The sequence below is a fragment of the Python bivittatus genome, unplaced genomic scaffold, assembly GCF_059951505.1.
Source record: "Python bivittatus isolate LINGU-HERP-01145 unplaced genomic scaffold, Pbiv_v1 ctg000020_np1212, whole genome shotgun sequence".
Classification (NCBI taxonomy): domain Eukaryota; kingdom Metazoa; phylum Chordata; class Lepidosauria; order Squamata; family Pythonidae; genus Python; species Python bivittatus.
Window position 1 is genome coordinate 16444156 of NW_028277030.1, and position 15727 is coordinate 16459882.

The 15727-nt window shown below is 37.8% G+C and overlaps 1 protein-coding gene across 3 annotated transcripts in view; it reads left to right on the forward strand.

Annotated features, from left to right (window-relative positions):
* FGF18 (fibroblast growth factor 18) overlaps window positions 1-15727 on the forward strand; it is a 117790-nt gene that overhangs the window by 99021 nt on the left and 3042 nt on the right. The gene's annotated exons all lie outside the window — the stretch shown is intronic.

The window sequence follows — 15727 nt, forward strand, 5'->3', positions numbered from 1 at the left end:
TGATGTTATGAACAGGATTCTAAATCTGTTTATTGTATGTTTGTGTTCTGTGCATATACACAGCTGGTCTACATTAACAAAAAATGTAGCCAAATCAGCCAACGTAGCAAATACAGTGAGTGTAGACAAGGCTAATAGTTTTAAACATGAGCAGGCTAGTCAAGGTCAAGTCTAAATTTCATGCATTTTACTCCAACTTCAGTGGAGGTGAGCCTGTCTTCACTAGCTATTCCCTTTCTTTGATACTAAAACAGGCTTTTGTTCTTTTTTTATGTTGAAATTTGCTCTTTTGATCACTGCACAGATAACATAAAATATGCAACAATAATGATGATGATGATGTATAATAATAGAGTCTGTTCATCTTCCACCGTTCAGAGGCAGTTGTGCAAAATGCCCCAAAGCTGTTTTTTTTAGCATCCCAGGAATCTCTATTATTCCCTGAATTTGGCTTCTGAACCACATTTTTTTTTTTTTTAACTTGTCAAAAGTACGTCCAGCATTAGGCCCAATGTCAGGTTTACTGATGTTCATATCATATAGCTGTTTGCATATTCAGTGCAATCAGTTTTTCTCTGTTCACGTAAGAGCATCTTTCATTGTTTCATCCTATACAGGATGAAGGTTTTGGCAGTATCTGGGTATTCCAAAGCTTCTGATGGATCCCTCTTCCAATTACAGGTTTTAATGTTCAATTTCTAGACATTTAGTGATTGTTATTAAAAATAACACTAATGACAGTAACATGACAGTGGTGCAAACAATAAAAAAATACAAACAATGGAACTCAGCTTTAGACATATAATCTTTAGAGTTGTGGCTTCTCTGAGCAATTAGAGTGCAGTGGATTACAATTCTCAATCATCATTTGCATGGTAAATAACCTCTCAGTTGCACATAAATCAGTGAGATCATTTCCAGTAAGTCTAAGATCTATACTGGCATGAAGTCTGTCTTCATATTCTTCGAAGGAAGTGGTGGCCAGCTGTGCTCCAAGGAGATGGTCTTGGATAGCCCTAATCTTAACACATTGCTTGGCTCATGGACCATTGTTATTTAAAATCCCAAGTCTGGTTCCTGGTTTCTTCAGAACCTTAGAATTGGGAAAAGGGCCCTCTCTCTCTTAGCATTTAGGAGAGGTGCTGCTAATCAATATGGATGGGACTAAGGCTAGAAGGGCCAGTGTGAATCTCAGTTTGAGCTATATGAGCAAGACTTTCCCATGGAATGCTGGTGGCAAAATGTAGCCATTTTGCAATGTGGTAATCAGGAATTTCCTGCTGGAAAGACAGGAATTAACACACATAGACCATGCAAACGTTTTTATAGTATTTCCAGTTTGGTGTAAAACAGTTTTCTGCAGTCAGGATGACCTCCAGATTGATGGGGTTCAGTTTCCAGAGTTCCCCAGCCATCATAACCATTGTGGGAATTCTGCAAGTTTATCTGCCAGTTTGGAGGGTGCCTTGCTGCCTGAAGTTTTACTTGATGATTATAAATTAGCTGTGTGGAAACTACATGGGAATACTGACCTGCTGAATAGAATTATTTAACCCTGCCTTCCTACAATCCACAATATCTCATGAACATAAGTGGAAAATGTTCATGAGAAGTTTTGTTCATAAAATAACTGTGGCTATCCAGAAAGAGTAGGACAATAGGCCTTTTATAGCTTAGAGTACCTGCAATCCTACAGTTGTTATATGACAAATTATAAAAGTTGAAGTAGATAAAACCTTTCATCATCACACTGTCAAGCAAGTTTAAGAAAGGATTGCAGGGTACCCATAATAACTCTTTGAAAATGTGATGTTAGATTATGCCAGTGCCCCTCATTTGTTAATGACCAAATCTAAAAGGAGTAGGACAGATGCAGGATAAATCCAAGGTCAGCAGGTTAATTCATTTGCAGTGGAACAATCTTGCTAGCAAGCATTGTGTTCTCTTCATTTGAGGTTCCAGCTTGTCTTCCAAGGAAGCAGAAAGGTAGATTTCAAGGCAGAGCATTCCCCAATAGAGCCAGGGCTTGATACAGTGATTTATCATTTGGCTCTCTCAGTGGTTGGAGCAAGTTCTCTGCCTTGGAGCTGTCCATAGTCCTGCAGGTTGCTAATCCTTATTCTGATGCCTAGTTTCTCATGATACCTTCACCCACCAATTGCCCTTTATTAGTTCTCATAGCTTAGGTTTTCCCTCCTTACTAGTAATTGGGCTTTATTCTTCTCTTATGGGCATCAGATCACCAAGTTGGGATGCAGGGATTTTAACTTCTTATTTATGTTTTGCCTTTTATCATTTCAGCAAAATGATAAAAAGGTAACAGTTAACATTGATAGAAAACCTTCAATATCTCTGTAGTGAATTCTCAGAATATAGTATGATAATATACTGTGATTGCAACTTTGGGGTTTAGCAGCTTTCAGTTCAGAAGTGCAGTGTTGCTACCCTCTTGCTGATGGCGAACTAGAAACGTAACTCTGGACGGAGATGTTTGCATGACTAGTGCAAACTAGTGATCCCAGAACCTTGTTAATTTTGGGACAAGGAGTACACCATAATTTCCCCAGAGTACACTGGATCATTTGTAGGTATACTGAACCTAACCCAATTGGTATGTGTTGTATTGACTTGGGTTAACGTGACCTTAATCCTCTCTCAAGCTGCTGCATATATAGATGGGAACCGTGGGGGTTTTTTTTCTCCCCCTTCGATAGTGGGTAGCATTGGAATGGGAGCAAAAAGGGGGTGGCAGGGGCATTTTTTTAACTGTACAAAGTACAGGTAGTGACAGCTTTCCATCACCACAAAAGTGGTGTGGATGCTATCCAAGATGGTAGCTCCCAATGAGCAAGGCACCCATTAGTTCCCTGGATTGTCTGCTACCAGATCATTGGGTATAGTTGATTGGGCAATTAGCCTTTATTAGGGGCTCCCTTTAGTATATTGGGGGAAAAAAACCCTAAATTGATAAAGATAAGGAGAAAACCAACTATTACAGAAGGACTTTTACCAAAGCAGTGATTTCCAACGAGTTGACCATGCCATGGGACTTAGAATGTTTCCTCCAGTGTGCTAATTGTAGTACTTTTTTGGCTAGCTTATTTCACTCACCTATTTGAAAAAAGCACTATATTTGAATAGCATATTATTTGAATATAACACAAATATATTTGGGGAATGAAATTTATATTATGAAGTGCTTTGTTCCCATGCCAAAATAGTTCCCTAACTTTTACTATCTCTGTTCAACATTTCTTGAGAAGCCACAAGGCTTGGAATTCAAACCTTCTAGACGATCACTTTAATATTTTCATTATTTCATGAGATTCTTTGGAATTTTAAACGTTTTATTCTTTCCACCCTTGCTTGTATCTTTCATATGCCATTTTTCCCCTGCTCACATTAGGACCTGAAGCATGTAAGTCACTAACTTGAACTAACTCTATAATAAAACAGATGAAGCAACATTTTTTACTGAGAAATGTGGCTTTTATTTATTTTTTCCTGAGATAAAGGTTTCTAGGTCAATATATTTAACATTACCTGATAGTTGCTAGAGTACAGTACAGTATCAGATGATGTGGTGTATTTTAAAGGGCCATGAACAAATTGTTACACTTTCCAAACAAAGCTATATTTAGCTTTCACCTCTGAAGGGTTTTTTTGATGTACCTGTTTTAAAACTGAGGCTGTTTTGCAGTATGTGTGTACTCAGATGTTATCCTCTAATGTGACCATGAAGGCGTGCCTTCTCTGTAGCCACCCCAGCCCCTTGGAATAGCCTCCCACCTGAGATCTGGAAGGCCATGAAGATCTGGCTCTTCCCCCAAGCATTGGGCTAGGATGAGGATTGAGCTAGGATGCTGACAGTTGATTGGTCTGGTACCTAGTGGGAAGGGTTGTCCTCTTTTTATTTTGTTTTTATCAGTTGCTGTGAGCCATTTACGATCACTATATGATGTAGGCAGCCAAATAAGTTCGATCAATCAATCAATCAATCAATCAATCAATCAATCAATCAATGGCCTTCAGTGTGCAGGAAAGCATAGGAGAACACATAATTTTTTTTTCAGCAGTGAAGTAATATCTTTTTCAAACAGTTGGGGGATTTCATATATGCTTGCTTCCTCATATTAAAAATAATATTATGGGCTAGAGAACACAGAGATGATTTTGGAAAAGGAATGTGATGGTGTTAGCAAAACATGGACTAAGCCCAGGAAGGGAAGAAGGTGTTAGAAAGAAACTCAAGATTTCCCTACCTTGACTCTCTTTGGTTTAAGGGGGAGGGAAGGGAAAATGCTGTCAAGTTTTCAAGATTCTGTTACCAAAGTTTTTATCAGTAGACTTCCAGTATTTCCTGTGGAATCTGTTTCCTGACCTAGCCTAACTCAAAGGGCTCACAGGGGATGAATTTCCAGTCCATGTAAGCATGAAGATCAGTAAGAATTCCTAGAAGGGGAAAGAAAAAAAAATCAAGAGGTCAATTAAGAGGTGCAGAATTATTTTGTATGGTGAGTTGTGAGTTTATAAAGGAGTTTTACTTATTTCAACAGAATATACAATTGATAGCCTTGTTTTTACAATTTGCCAGTAGATATTGAATGGATATAAAAATATGCATCAAATGCACATTGCAATGCAGAGTCAGTTTGGCTGCTGCATTTATTTCAATGAGATGCAGGTTTAGATGGCTCCTAAATAAAGAAGCTGCCTCTCTCCATCATTGCTTTCAGTGAGATGTATATTTGTCTGTTCTTCTGAAGGCACATTCCACATTGATATCTCAGACAGCAATTCATTTCCACAAGAATTTTCTTTTCCAGATGCTGTTTGCCCTCCAAATGATTTTGCATGCAGATTTTTCACAGTACTATTGCCGGTATAGGGAGTGTAAATTCGATAGGAGAGCCAGTTTTGTGTAGCGGTAAAGGCATCAGGCTAGAAACCGGGAGACTTCTAGTCCCGCCTTAGGCATGAAGGCAGCTGGGTGACCTTGGGTAAGTCTCTCTCTCTCAGCCCTGGGAAGGAGAAGGCAAGGGCAAACCACTTCTGAAATCTTGCCAAGAAAACTGCAGAGACTTGTCGAGGCGATCACCAGGAGTCAACACTGACTTAAAGGCTATCTATATCTATATCGAGAGAGAGAGACTAGAACATCCAGAAGAGTTGATACAACTTTCTGTACTGCTGAAACTAGAATATCCAAATCAGAAACTGAACTTGTCAAAACTTTTTTTTTTGCTACATCCATAAGAGAAATGATGTTGTAGTTTATAATAATTAGATCAAATGCAGTATAAAGGGAATATGATACTTGGGTCTGACATATTCTCCACAGCTATCATTCAGCCATGTGTAAAATACTCTGTTGGTGGCTGTCGAAGAAGGTCACACATTTTGTCTGTTGAACGGAGCTGCATTTCAATCACATACTTCATAAATGGAAGCTATTAATATATATAAACACTGAGCTTTCTGTTGTGGTTGAATTCCAATTTGGTTACCCTGCCAGGTAGATAATGTTTAAAATGTTAGAAAATGTCAACCTGACATCCAGTGGAACAAAAATGTAAATATTTAAGCTTTCTGCTAAGCTGTTTTATATTATCTTCAGTTTGGGCTGTCTTTAGAATGCTTCAGATTTTGCTGATTGATATTGGTAGACTTTTGGAGAGTAAGAATCTAGCTATTTCAGCCAAACCATGGACAAAATTTTCTTCCTGTTTCTGTATCTCCCATTTCACATCTCAACTTCACCTTTGGCGAAAAATACTTCATACAGTGTTAGACAATACATGAGATTATACGTAGTACCTCAGCAGGACGGGAAATAAAGGAAGATTTATTTTTGTAAAAATATATTTGAAGGAGCTATTAAGGAGAGGTTTAAAAACTCAAGTTTTTTTCTTAGCCAACAGTTGGTTTGTGGCATCCTGAAGGAAGAGTTTTCAGTTGTTATATTCCACCCAGAACCCTGTAAAGATGTTCTTCATGTGTCAGCTGTTTTCTGGTTTGAAGTTGCTGGTACCAACTGGTTAGAAAGAAACCTGAAGGCGACCTAACTGTACATTTGTGAAGACCTTTCTGGTCTTCACAAAAAAGCAGCAAAAAAGAAATAATCTAAAAGTCCTTGAATGAGAGTTGTCATGAAGTATGGCCATCTACTGAAGTGATCCAGCAAGTTGCTTGCAAACATTGGCTGATGCATTTGCAGTGATCCTCAAAAGCCACATTCATTTTTTATATATATATATAAAATATTTTAAAATTTCTTAGGTGAGTTTTTATAATTTACAAATTACACTGATCTTACTTCTGATGGAATGAGCGTGGGTTAATGGGAAATGCCAAACTTTTAACTCACTCAGAGAACCCTTAACAGGACTCAGCAGATACATTGGGTGGAGTGATTATGTAATGTTGGAGTTCTTAATTTTAAGGGGAACTAAAAAACAATGTAGTGAAATTCAAATCTTTGACTTTTGAAGGTGCATTTAATTTTTTTTTATTTTAAAAGATATCAAGATATACAACAATAAAGTTAAACTAAACAATCCAAAAAGTAAAAATGACTAAAAAAAAAAGGAAAAGAAAAAGAAAAAATTCTACCTTATATATTAAACATGGTCATTTAAAATTTAAAAAAAGGTTTAAAAATGCCATATAATACTATAATCAAATACTATAATAAATACTACTATAATAAAATAATAATATAATAAATAAATATAAATATAAATAATATAGTAAATATAATAATATTTATAATATAATAATAATATTTATTTAAATATAAATATAATAAAATACTATAATAAAATATTATTGTAAAATATAAAATATCTGCCAAAGAAGAAAATTGCTTCATCCTTTGATTACTAGAAAATATTGCCTTTTCCAGGACAGGTAAGTTATACATTTCCAAAAACCAGTCCTTAGTACCTGGCATAATGCAATTTTTCCAATTTCTCAATATTATTCTTTTAACCACCCACCATCCACAGTACTATAGACAGTCAGATTCCAAAGCTTTGGTATATAAGCGAATATCACATTAACATATTTAACATTTAAAGATTTTCCCATCAATCTACTTATATACATTAAAATATTATTCTAGGAAAATGACAAAAATTTACAAGATATATCATGTAAGTCAATGAACCCTCAAATTTTTTACGTCACCAGCAGAGAAATTCTGATGTCCATCTTTTCAAGTACATTCTTTGGGAAGTCCAATACACTTTAAATATAACTTTTTGATGACTCAACTTTAATCTCAAATCTGTCAATACCATTTTAACATTTTTAAGAAGATCCTGCCATTGATGGAGCATCATTGAAGATTCCAATTCTTTGTACCATGTCTGATATATCCCAGTAGTATCAACTTTTAAAAATATTCTTAAGCTTTTGATAAATATATGTTGTAGATTTAACTTCTGTCATGGATGCCATCAAATAGGAAGGCATTTCAGGCACAAAACCAAATTAGTAAATATTAGGTGTAAACTGATGAATACAATAAAAACAATGTTTTCTAGGTCATAAGGAAGGTTTCAGCTTAAATAACTATGGGTTATAAAGTTATTTTTAAAATAAATCTGTGAGATTCTGTTGACTTCTGGTATGTCTTGTGATGATGTTAAAGAAAATAAATACTTTGAAAATAGCATTTCTCCCCATATTCCTTTCTGATAAGAAATAAAAAAATAAGTTTTGGACTAAACATTTGACCAATAAATTAGAAATTTAAAGAGCAAGAATGGGGAATGTCCTTAAATTTAGGATGAATCTATGTGATGAAATACTCTTATTCTGTGTCATGCTTGATGAATATCTGTGGAATATCAGTAATATTTCCACTGAATCTTGTTTAAGATGAAAAATGTTTACTGCACTGGGCCACAAGGAACTTGTGTCTTTATGCGCTTAGCTTGGAATAATAGCATCTCTGAAAGTATATTCCCAGCGGGTCTTAGGAGAGCCTTTTTCATGGTGAACATGCCATGGGGGAAAAGGAACAGTCCTTTCCTTATGTTTTATAGTAATGATTACCTATGGCTATTATTTTGAAAAAAAAAATAAAACAAAAGAACTAGGCATTTCCATACATTCACATGATTAACAGGCATGTCTGTTTCAGCACTGGGATGTGTTGAATAAATAAGGCTGCTTTATATTAATTGATACAGCTACCCTTGAATTGTACAACATATGAGAAGCTGGCTGGATCTAAGCAAAAGGCTAGCTAGTTCAGCATTTTATTCCCCATAGTGGCCAACCAGATCCCTCACAACCGTGCAAGAAAACATGATGGCAGTAATTCATTCCTGCTATGGTTGGAGAATCACTGGATTTCTTCAGGATCTTGCTCCCTCTTATCCTGAGGCAGCACATAGCCATTATAATGGATTTCTTTGTATAGCCACATCCTTTTAAAAATCCATTTAAACAAATTCCATAGCTTATCTGATGTGAAGCAAGAGATGTTTTCTCATGCTCTACCAATGAGCTGTGGCCCTGCCTCTTCCCAAGACATGATAGCCAATGTGAAGTAGTTCACTGAACATAACTCTATTTCGTGGAAATGGTGCCCACATGAACCTGTTTCCATCTTGCTTACCTTCCCTTGCTCCTTTCATTGCCAAAACTCATACTCTGGGAATCCAGTTTAACTGTTGCAATACCCTTCTAATATCTGCTCAACTTTCTTCTAAGACTCCTGAGTATGTTTCTCAGAGGATTCTTGAAGTTCAGAGGCCAGTATGTGGGAGAGAATGCATGTAATGAGTAACGCTTGGCCTTCATTTTACTGTTAGGGATGGCCTGGCCTACAATGTTATGAAGCAGCTGAAAATGCATAGACTATGGGGAATCACCCTGGTCATATTTTCAGGATTTCTTGGCCTGGAGTCAGACAGCTGAGAACAGGAGAGTCTTATGACAATTTGATGCAATAGTTTCATTATGTAAAAGTTGTAGCTCCAGCTCAATTATCTTCCTTGATACCCACCACAATCTGCCAATTTTTTGCTTAGATTTATGAGCTTTTATTGCTGTGATATTCCCCCCACCCCTTTTTTCCTTCTTTTCCACACGCGGACAGGAGATAGGATACATTCCAAAGGTTGGTGTGAGGGCAGTGTTGGATTCAAGAGAATTTGAGGGTGAAAACTCACTGGGTTGGAACTAAATATGCCTTTCTGCACCCAGAAAGTAGTTGCTCACAAAGAAGTGTTCATTTTACATCTTGCACTAGAGTATTTACAAAGAAAAGTTTACTTGATCCAAGTTTCTTGGGCAGTGGAGGAGATTCTCTTGGGAGACACTGGACTCTTGGTTAGCTACATTGAAGCAGACACTGTGCCTGACCATCTGCTAGCGAGGCCTATTTGCAAGATAGCTGGGCTGAGCAGGGGACTGGGAGTCTTAATTTCCAAACTGAAAAGTCCATATGATTTTTCTTGCATGAGCAAAAACACGAGAACAGCTGTAGAAGCTATTACAATACAACATGAAGTTTTGCATGTGTGTTTCCAGAAGAGCGCGAGATGCTGTTTCCTTTAGATGGAGTAAAGCTTTCATTTTCAGATGAGTTTATTTGCAATCAGTGCCCTAATGAGCATCACATCACTTATCTAACAATGGGCCAAACATTAGATCAGTGTCCAACTTGCTTAGCTCAGCTTGCATAATGAGCTTGCAATCCTTTCAGCAATAATAAAAAATAATATCATCCATTCTTTATTTTCCTTTTAAGTTTTCTGAGTTTCAGAAGCTGAATTAAGACAAAAAATGTTTTAATTTTTGTCATGATTACATAATTGGGAACAAAATCTTGTTAGTCCAGTGCAGGGCAATTGGAGATCGGTTAGTAGACCTTGTCCAATCTTCTGTTTTCAACCACTGACCATTACTATGTGATAGCCTTTCCAATCTGAATGCCCTCTGGATGGGTAGACTTTGGTCACCTTTAGGGGAGTACTAAGACAGCCCTTCTCTAGTAAACCTTTGGAGCACAGTACTATCAGGGCTTATGCTAGTTTGATTTCTGATTTTAGGGTTTTATGATGATTATGAAGTATATATTTTTAATGATTATTTAACTGATTATGTTTTACCTTTATGTGACATTTCAGATTTAATGTGGTTGTGAACCACCCAGTGTTTTTGACTGGGATGGTTTGTAAAGCTTGGATTGGTTGATCGGTTATATGCTATCAAGTTGGTGTCAACTCTTAGTGAGTACATAGGCAGACTTTAATCAGGAAGATCTATTCCCAACCTGGCCCTTCAGATCTTCCAACAGTGCACTCATCATCACTGTAGCCAAGTCCATCTACCTTGCTGCTAGTTAGTTATCCTCTTCTCTTTCCTTCCATCTTTGCCAGTATTAGAGCCTTCTCCAAAGAGTTAGGTCTTCGCATAATGTGTCCAAAATATGATAATTTGGGCCAGCTCATTTTTGCCTTGAGTGAGAACTTTGGATTGATTTGTTCTCTGAACCATTTGTTTGTTTTCTTGGCTATCCATGTATTCTCAGGAATTTTTCCCAACGCTAATGTTCAGAAGTGTCAATATTCTTTCTATCCTGCTTCTTCAAAGTCCAACTTTCTCTTCATAGCATGTCACAGGGAAAATGACTGCGTGCACAGTTCTGATCTTAGTGGGTCTAGAGACATAATGAAATCTGAATATCTTTTCCAGGGACTTCATTGTTACCCTGCCAAATGCTAGTCTGCAGCATATTGCATGACTGCTGGTTCCTTTACTAGTGATAGTGAATCCTAAAAGGCAGAAGGTATCTACCACTTCAGCATTTTCATTGTCAGTTCCAAGGCTGGTTGCTGTACCTGTTGTCATTGGTTTGATTTTCTTTATATTTAATCTTAGTCCCATTTTTTCACTGTACTCCTTGACTTTCATTATTAGAGCTTCCAGATGGTTTGCATTTTCAGTTGTCAGATTAGGGTTATCAGCATAGCACAGGTCATTGATGCTTCTCCAATGTTGAAACATGCTCATCTTCTTCCAATCGAGCCTCGCTCAGTATATATTCAGCAGACAGGTTGAATAAATAAGGGGAGAGTAAGCAGCCTTGTCTCACTCCTTTGCCGACCTGGAGTCAATCTGTTTTGCCATGTTCTGTCTGGACTGTGCCTTTCTATCCTGTGTATAGGCTTTGCATAAGGACAATGAAATGTTCTGGGATACCCATTTTCCCATGGACATTCCATAGCTTGACATGGTCAACCCAGCTGAAGGCCTGTCTATAATCAGTGAAACATATTGACTTCTTTTTGGTATTCATGCATCAGCAATAATGTCTTGTATTCCTTGGCCTTTTCTAAAGTCTGCTAGAACATCTGGCATCTCCCTTTCGATGTAGGACTCTAATCTGCTTTGCATGATCCTAAGTATTATTTTGCTAGCATGTGAAATTAAGTATATTGTATGATAGTTTATACATTAAGTCTCCTTTCTTTAGTATTTGTATGTGGACTGACCTCTTCCAATCTGTTGGCCACTGTGTCATTCTGCAGATTTTCTGTCATAGTTTAGTTAGAACCTTTATTGATTCTTACTCTGTGGCTTGCCATATTTCTGTAGATATTCCATCAATTCCTGCAATTTTTATGGTAGTAACGGAAATGCTGATATAAATTCATCTTCTAGTATTATACATAGGTACTTGTATATAGGGAGTATCTTCTAAGGTATCTTGGATGCTGACATCTCTACTATACAGAATTTCAATATATTCTTCCCATTTTTATTTCATTTTTCACTTTGTTGAGTTTCCCCATGTTCATGCTTCTTATATTCCATGTTTCCACTGTAATGCTGTCTTTGCAGCTTTGGATTTTTGTTTCTTACATGACAACATCTGCAACTAGACATCTGAAGGCTTTAATCTAGCTATTAGTGGTCATAATCCACCATTAGTACTCTGAAAGATCCTCAGCTCTTCCTCAGTAGCATGTTGAGTGCCATCTGACCTGACAGCACTATATCATTAATCACTTTATGTTGTCTATCCACATGGTTTTCTTGGTAAAATATAGGAGTGGTTTGCCATTGCTGTCTCCTGCACAGTATGAAATGATGCCTTTGCTGTGGTCACTAAAATGATCATCCGCTTCCAGCATCTTCCTATATTAGTGCTGCCCAGTATAGGAACCTGTTTGCTTTAGCTGGGCAACTGAGATGACTTTCACCCCTTGGGTGACCCTGCTGGGGTTATAGACTCTTGGCACTTCCAACGTTCTTCACTCATCCCTTCTAGGAACATCCCTCCTCCACACTAAGGCAACATAGCAGTACTTGAGGGGATATAAAGCTTTAGCAGCAAACACACTAGTTAATATTGAATATGCATTTTGAGTATTTTTGTTCAATTGCGGTATTATAGGCTTTACAGTCTCCTGCATTATCTTAAAAAAGGCACACATAACTACATTCATAATACAGGCATCACCTCATTGCTGGAGCCTTTAGAAATAATGACGTAGGCTCCAGTCTGCTGGTATATTCTGAGCCTCTTCAATGGAAAGTAAAGGGAGATGCTAGAAATATATGACATATGTCCCCTGTTGTGATTGGCAGTAAAACAGTGTTCAGATTATTGTAGTAAATCCCCAGCTAATGTTTTTTTGAGAACACATTAAGAGGGAGGGTTTACAGATTTTGGCTTCCTAGCTTTTCCCATAATTCAGCTTCTGAGTGAAACACCAAGATTTGCCAATGGCCAGCTTACATGAGTCGGTAGGGACTGTCACATCCAACATGTTTCACAGCAGCTGAGGACACATATTTTCTCACCAGCTCTCATCTCCTGGGCAAGTGATAACAAGTGATAACAAATGCAAGCACAAAGTTCTTAATTATCTATCTCAGAGCCTAATCAAATGTTCCCTTAATATTTAGCAGGCAACGATACCTCCTGTTTTCTCTGGATTCATTACAAATGCCGAATGAAGGAGAAAGGGGGACTCTTATAAGGAGGTGAAGTTTTACCCTTTCCTCCCCAGCATGATTGTAATGGACCTCCCCCATGGCATACTAAGAGCGTTTATAACAAAAGTATAGGTGCTAACTAAGTATTCTGTGTGTGTGTGTGTGTGTGTGTGTGTGAAAGATAAGGAAAGAGAGTTGGCTCTGATCGCTAGGGAGAAAAAACTATTCCTTCTCACTGAACTGCATTTTCTAGAAAGATGTCTACATCAGCTGTAATAAAGGGAAAACTGGGATGCATAACACATGCTGTATTGAGGAATGTCTAGCTTAATTCTCAGAACCGAAATTTATCCTGCTTATAATGAACTTGATGTCATCATGAATTGAGTGGCTTCTCCCTGCCGCTCCCCCCGCCTTCCCGCCAATTATTTCTGCTCAGAATTTAACCATAGCAGCCTCTGCTCTGCTATTTCAAGAACAGCATTCCCCATGCTTGGGAAATGGAGAAATGTAGTTCCTTGTAACAAAGTCAAGTGCTTTGGCTACAGAGAAGTTATCCAAGTGCTTTGTGAGCATGGTCAGTAGTGCCTAAGCATGCATATGCTACATCTTTTGGTCTATAAATGTTATTTTCATTGCCTGAAAAAGTGATCTGCAGCCTTCCCTCCTCCCTACCCCAGAAGTCAGCTGTAGGATCTACAGCTGGATTCTAGCCAGCCTGTACACTCAGGGAGCATGTTCAGATCACTGGGAGCTAATAGCAGCCCCTCCAGCTGTCCAGTAACAGGACACCAAAGGCATCACTCACCGCCAGCCGATCAGCAGCTGATCCAGTTGACCAGCAGGAGAGCGAACACTGTTATTTAGTCCCCCTCCAAGCCAACACAACCCTGTTAATAAGAATAACCTTCTTGCCAAAACAGGACAACAAAAGACAATATGATGTCTTTTATGCATTATATAGTATAATGTCTAATGCATATAATGGTGGCCTCAGAGATTAGATGTATGCAGCTCTCTGTTACGAGAAGCTGCCTGGGCATGGTGCCCCATGCTGCCTGTACTTGCTATCCTATGGAGATTGTGATTGATAAGAGAAGATGTCTTGGGAGAGCATGGGGGGGGTAGGGTTTCAAAGAAAAAGAGGTTTTGGGAGGGTGGGGGGTTGGGAAAGGCAGCAGCAACAGCAGGAAGGGGTTGTGCTCAGGCTGGAGCTGCTGCTAGTGCCAAGCTACCATCTGTGGCGTCGTAATCCCAGCAGGCACAGAGGAAGGAAGTGGCAGCAGAGAAGGCAGGGGTTAACATGAAAATTGAGCAAATAAAGACATGAGAGAGCAATTAGCTTCTTAGAACTGAAGACAAGCTTTCTTTTTTTCTTTTTCTGGGAATGGGGTGGAGAACAAGCAAACCCACCAAGCCCATAGTGCTTGCTTTTTTTCTTACTACCTGGATATTTGGGGCAGGGGTGGTGGTGATCTTCCAAATCAGAGCGTTCTTGGATGTTGATTACTCTGCTACTTTAAAGACAGGGAAATGCTCTTTCTTTGGCTCTGCAGGTCATCAGTTTTACGCAAGAATTGGCATCCTAAAAGTAGATGCTACACTGAGATGCTAAAGTAAAGGTTGGACCTTTGGGACAAAAGCCACAACAGCAACAACAACAATCTACTTAATTTTATTCTAATAATAAGAGCTAGAGTCATAACTTTGAACAAGCCTGATTTAAGACATGCTGCGTTCTCAGACAAGGCACTAAATGTTTATTCTGGACTAACATCTTTGTGACATCTTTGGATGACTAGGAATGGTTGAATCTGTCCATTTTAGATTTGTTCAATTTCCTGTTTTTCCACTCTTATGTTCACTTTGTCCCATTCCTGCATCAGGTTATTATTTTTTTAAGTCTGCATAAAAATGAATTTTTTTGCACATTTCACCAAATGGATGCATTTCCACAAGCATTTTCTCATAGCATACAATATACACTTTTGTATTTGCACAAAATATTATAATAAATATATGTGTGCAATAAATGTAATAAGTGTGCAATCATGTATAATGCTTGAATGCATTTTTTTTGGGAAACCATATCATAATGTGTGGAGAAGTGCAAATACTGAAATGTAACTCTGTTTCAGTTTGTATATTGCTCGGGGAAGTATAAACTAAGTTTGCATTGGAATGTGAACTGAGGACATTTTTTCCTTATTTTTAGATTGGCCTTAACTTTCCTTTTTTTCTTTTCCCTCTCCTCCCTTCCCTCTTTGCTTAAGTCTAGATGCAGAGAGCTAGAATTATATCATTTATGGTAGTGTTTTCATAGTTCTGAAAGTTGCTGATTTGGCAACAGCCACAGTTGCTTGAAAGAACCAAGTTTTTGGTGCAAAGAGACAACATACAGTATTACTTCAGATCTCTAGAATCGTATCTCTATGACTCCCCTGTATGTTGGCAGGAAATCAATAGATCAATTCCAGAGAGAAGCTAAAGAATTTTCTTCTTGCCTCCAACTTGGCAGAAACAAATCCTCAAATATAGTCCATCTGTGTTATTTCAACACAAATTATAAGCATTACAATTATTACTTATCTCTGAAACAAGTCCAGCCTGTGTAGTTTAAAGAAGTAAGTTATCTTTGATCTTTCCATTTAACATATATGAATCTTTTAATGGAGAAACTTAATGTGATTTGCTAGGTTCTGTCCCTAACTTTGTCTGATTAGAGGGTTTCATTGATATTGCTGAATTACTTGCTTATACTTCT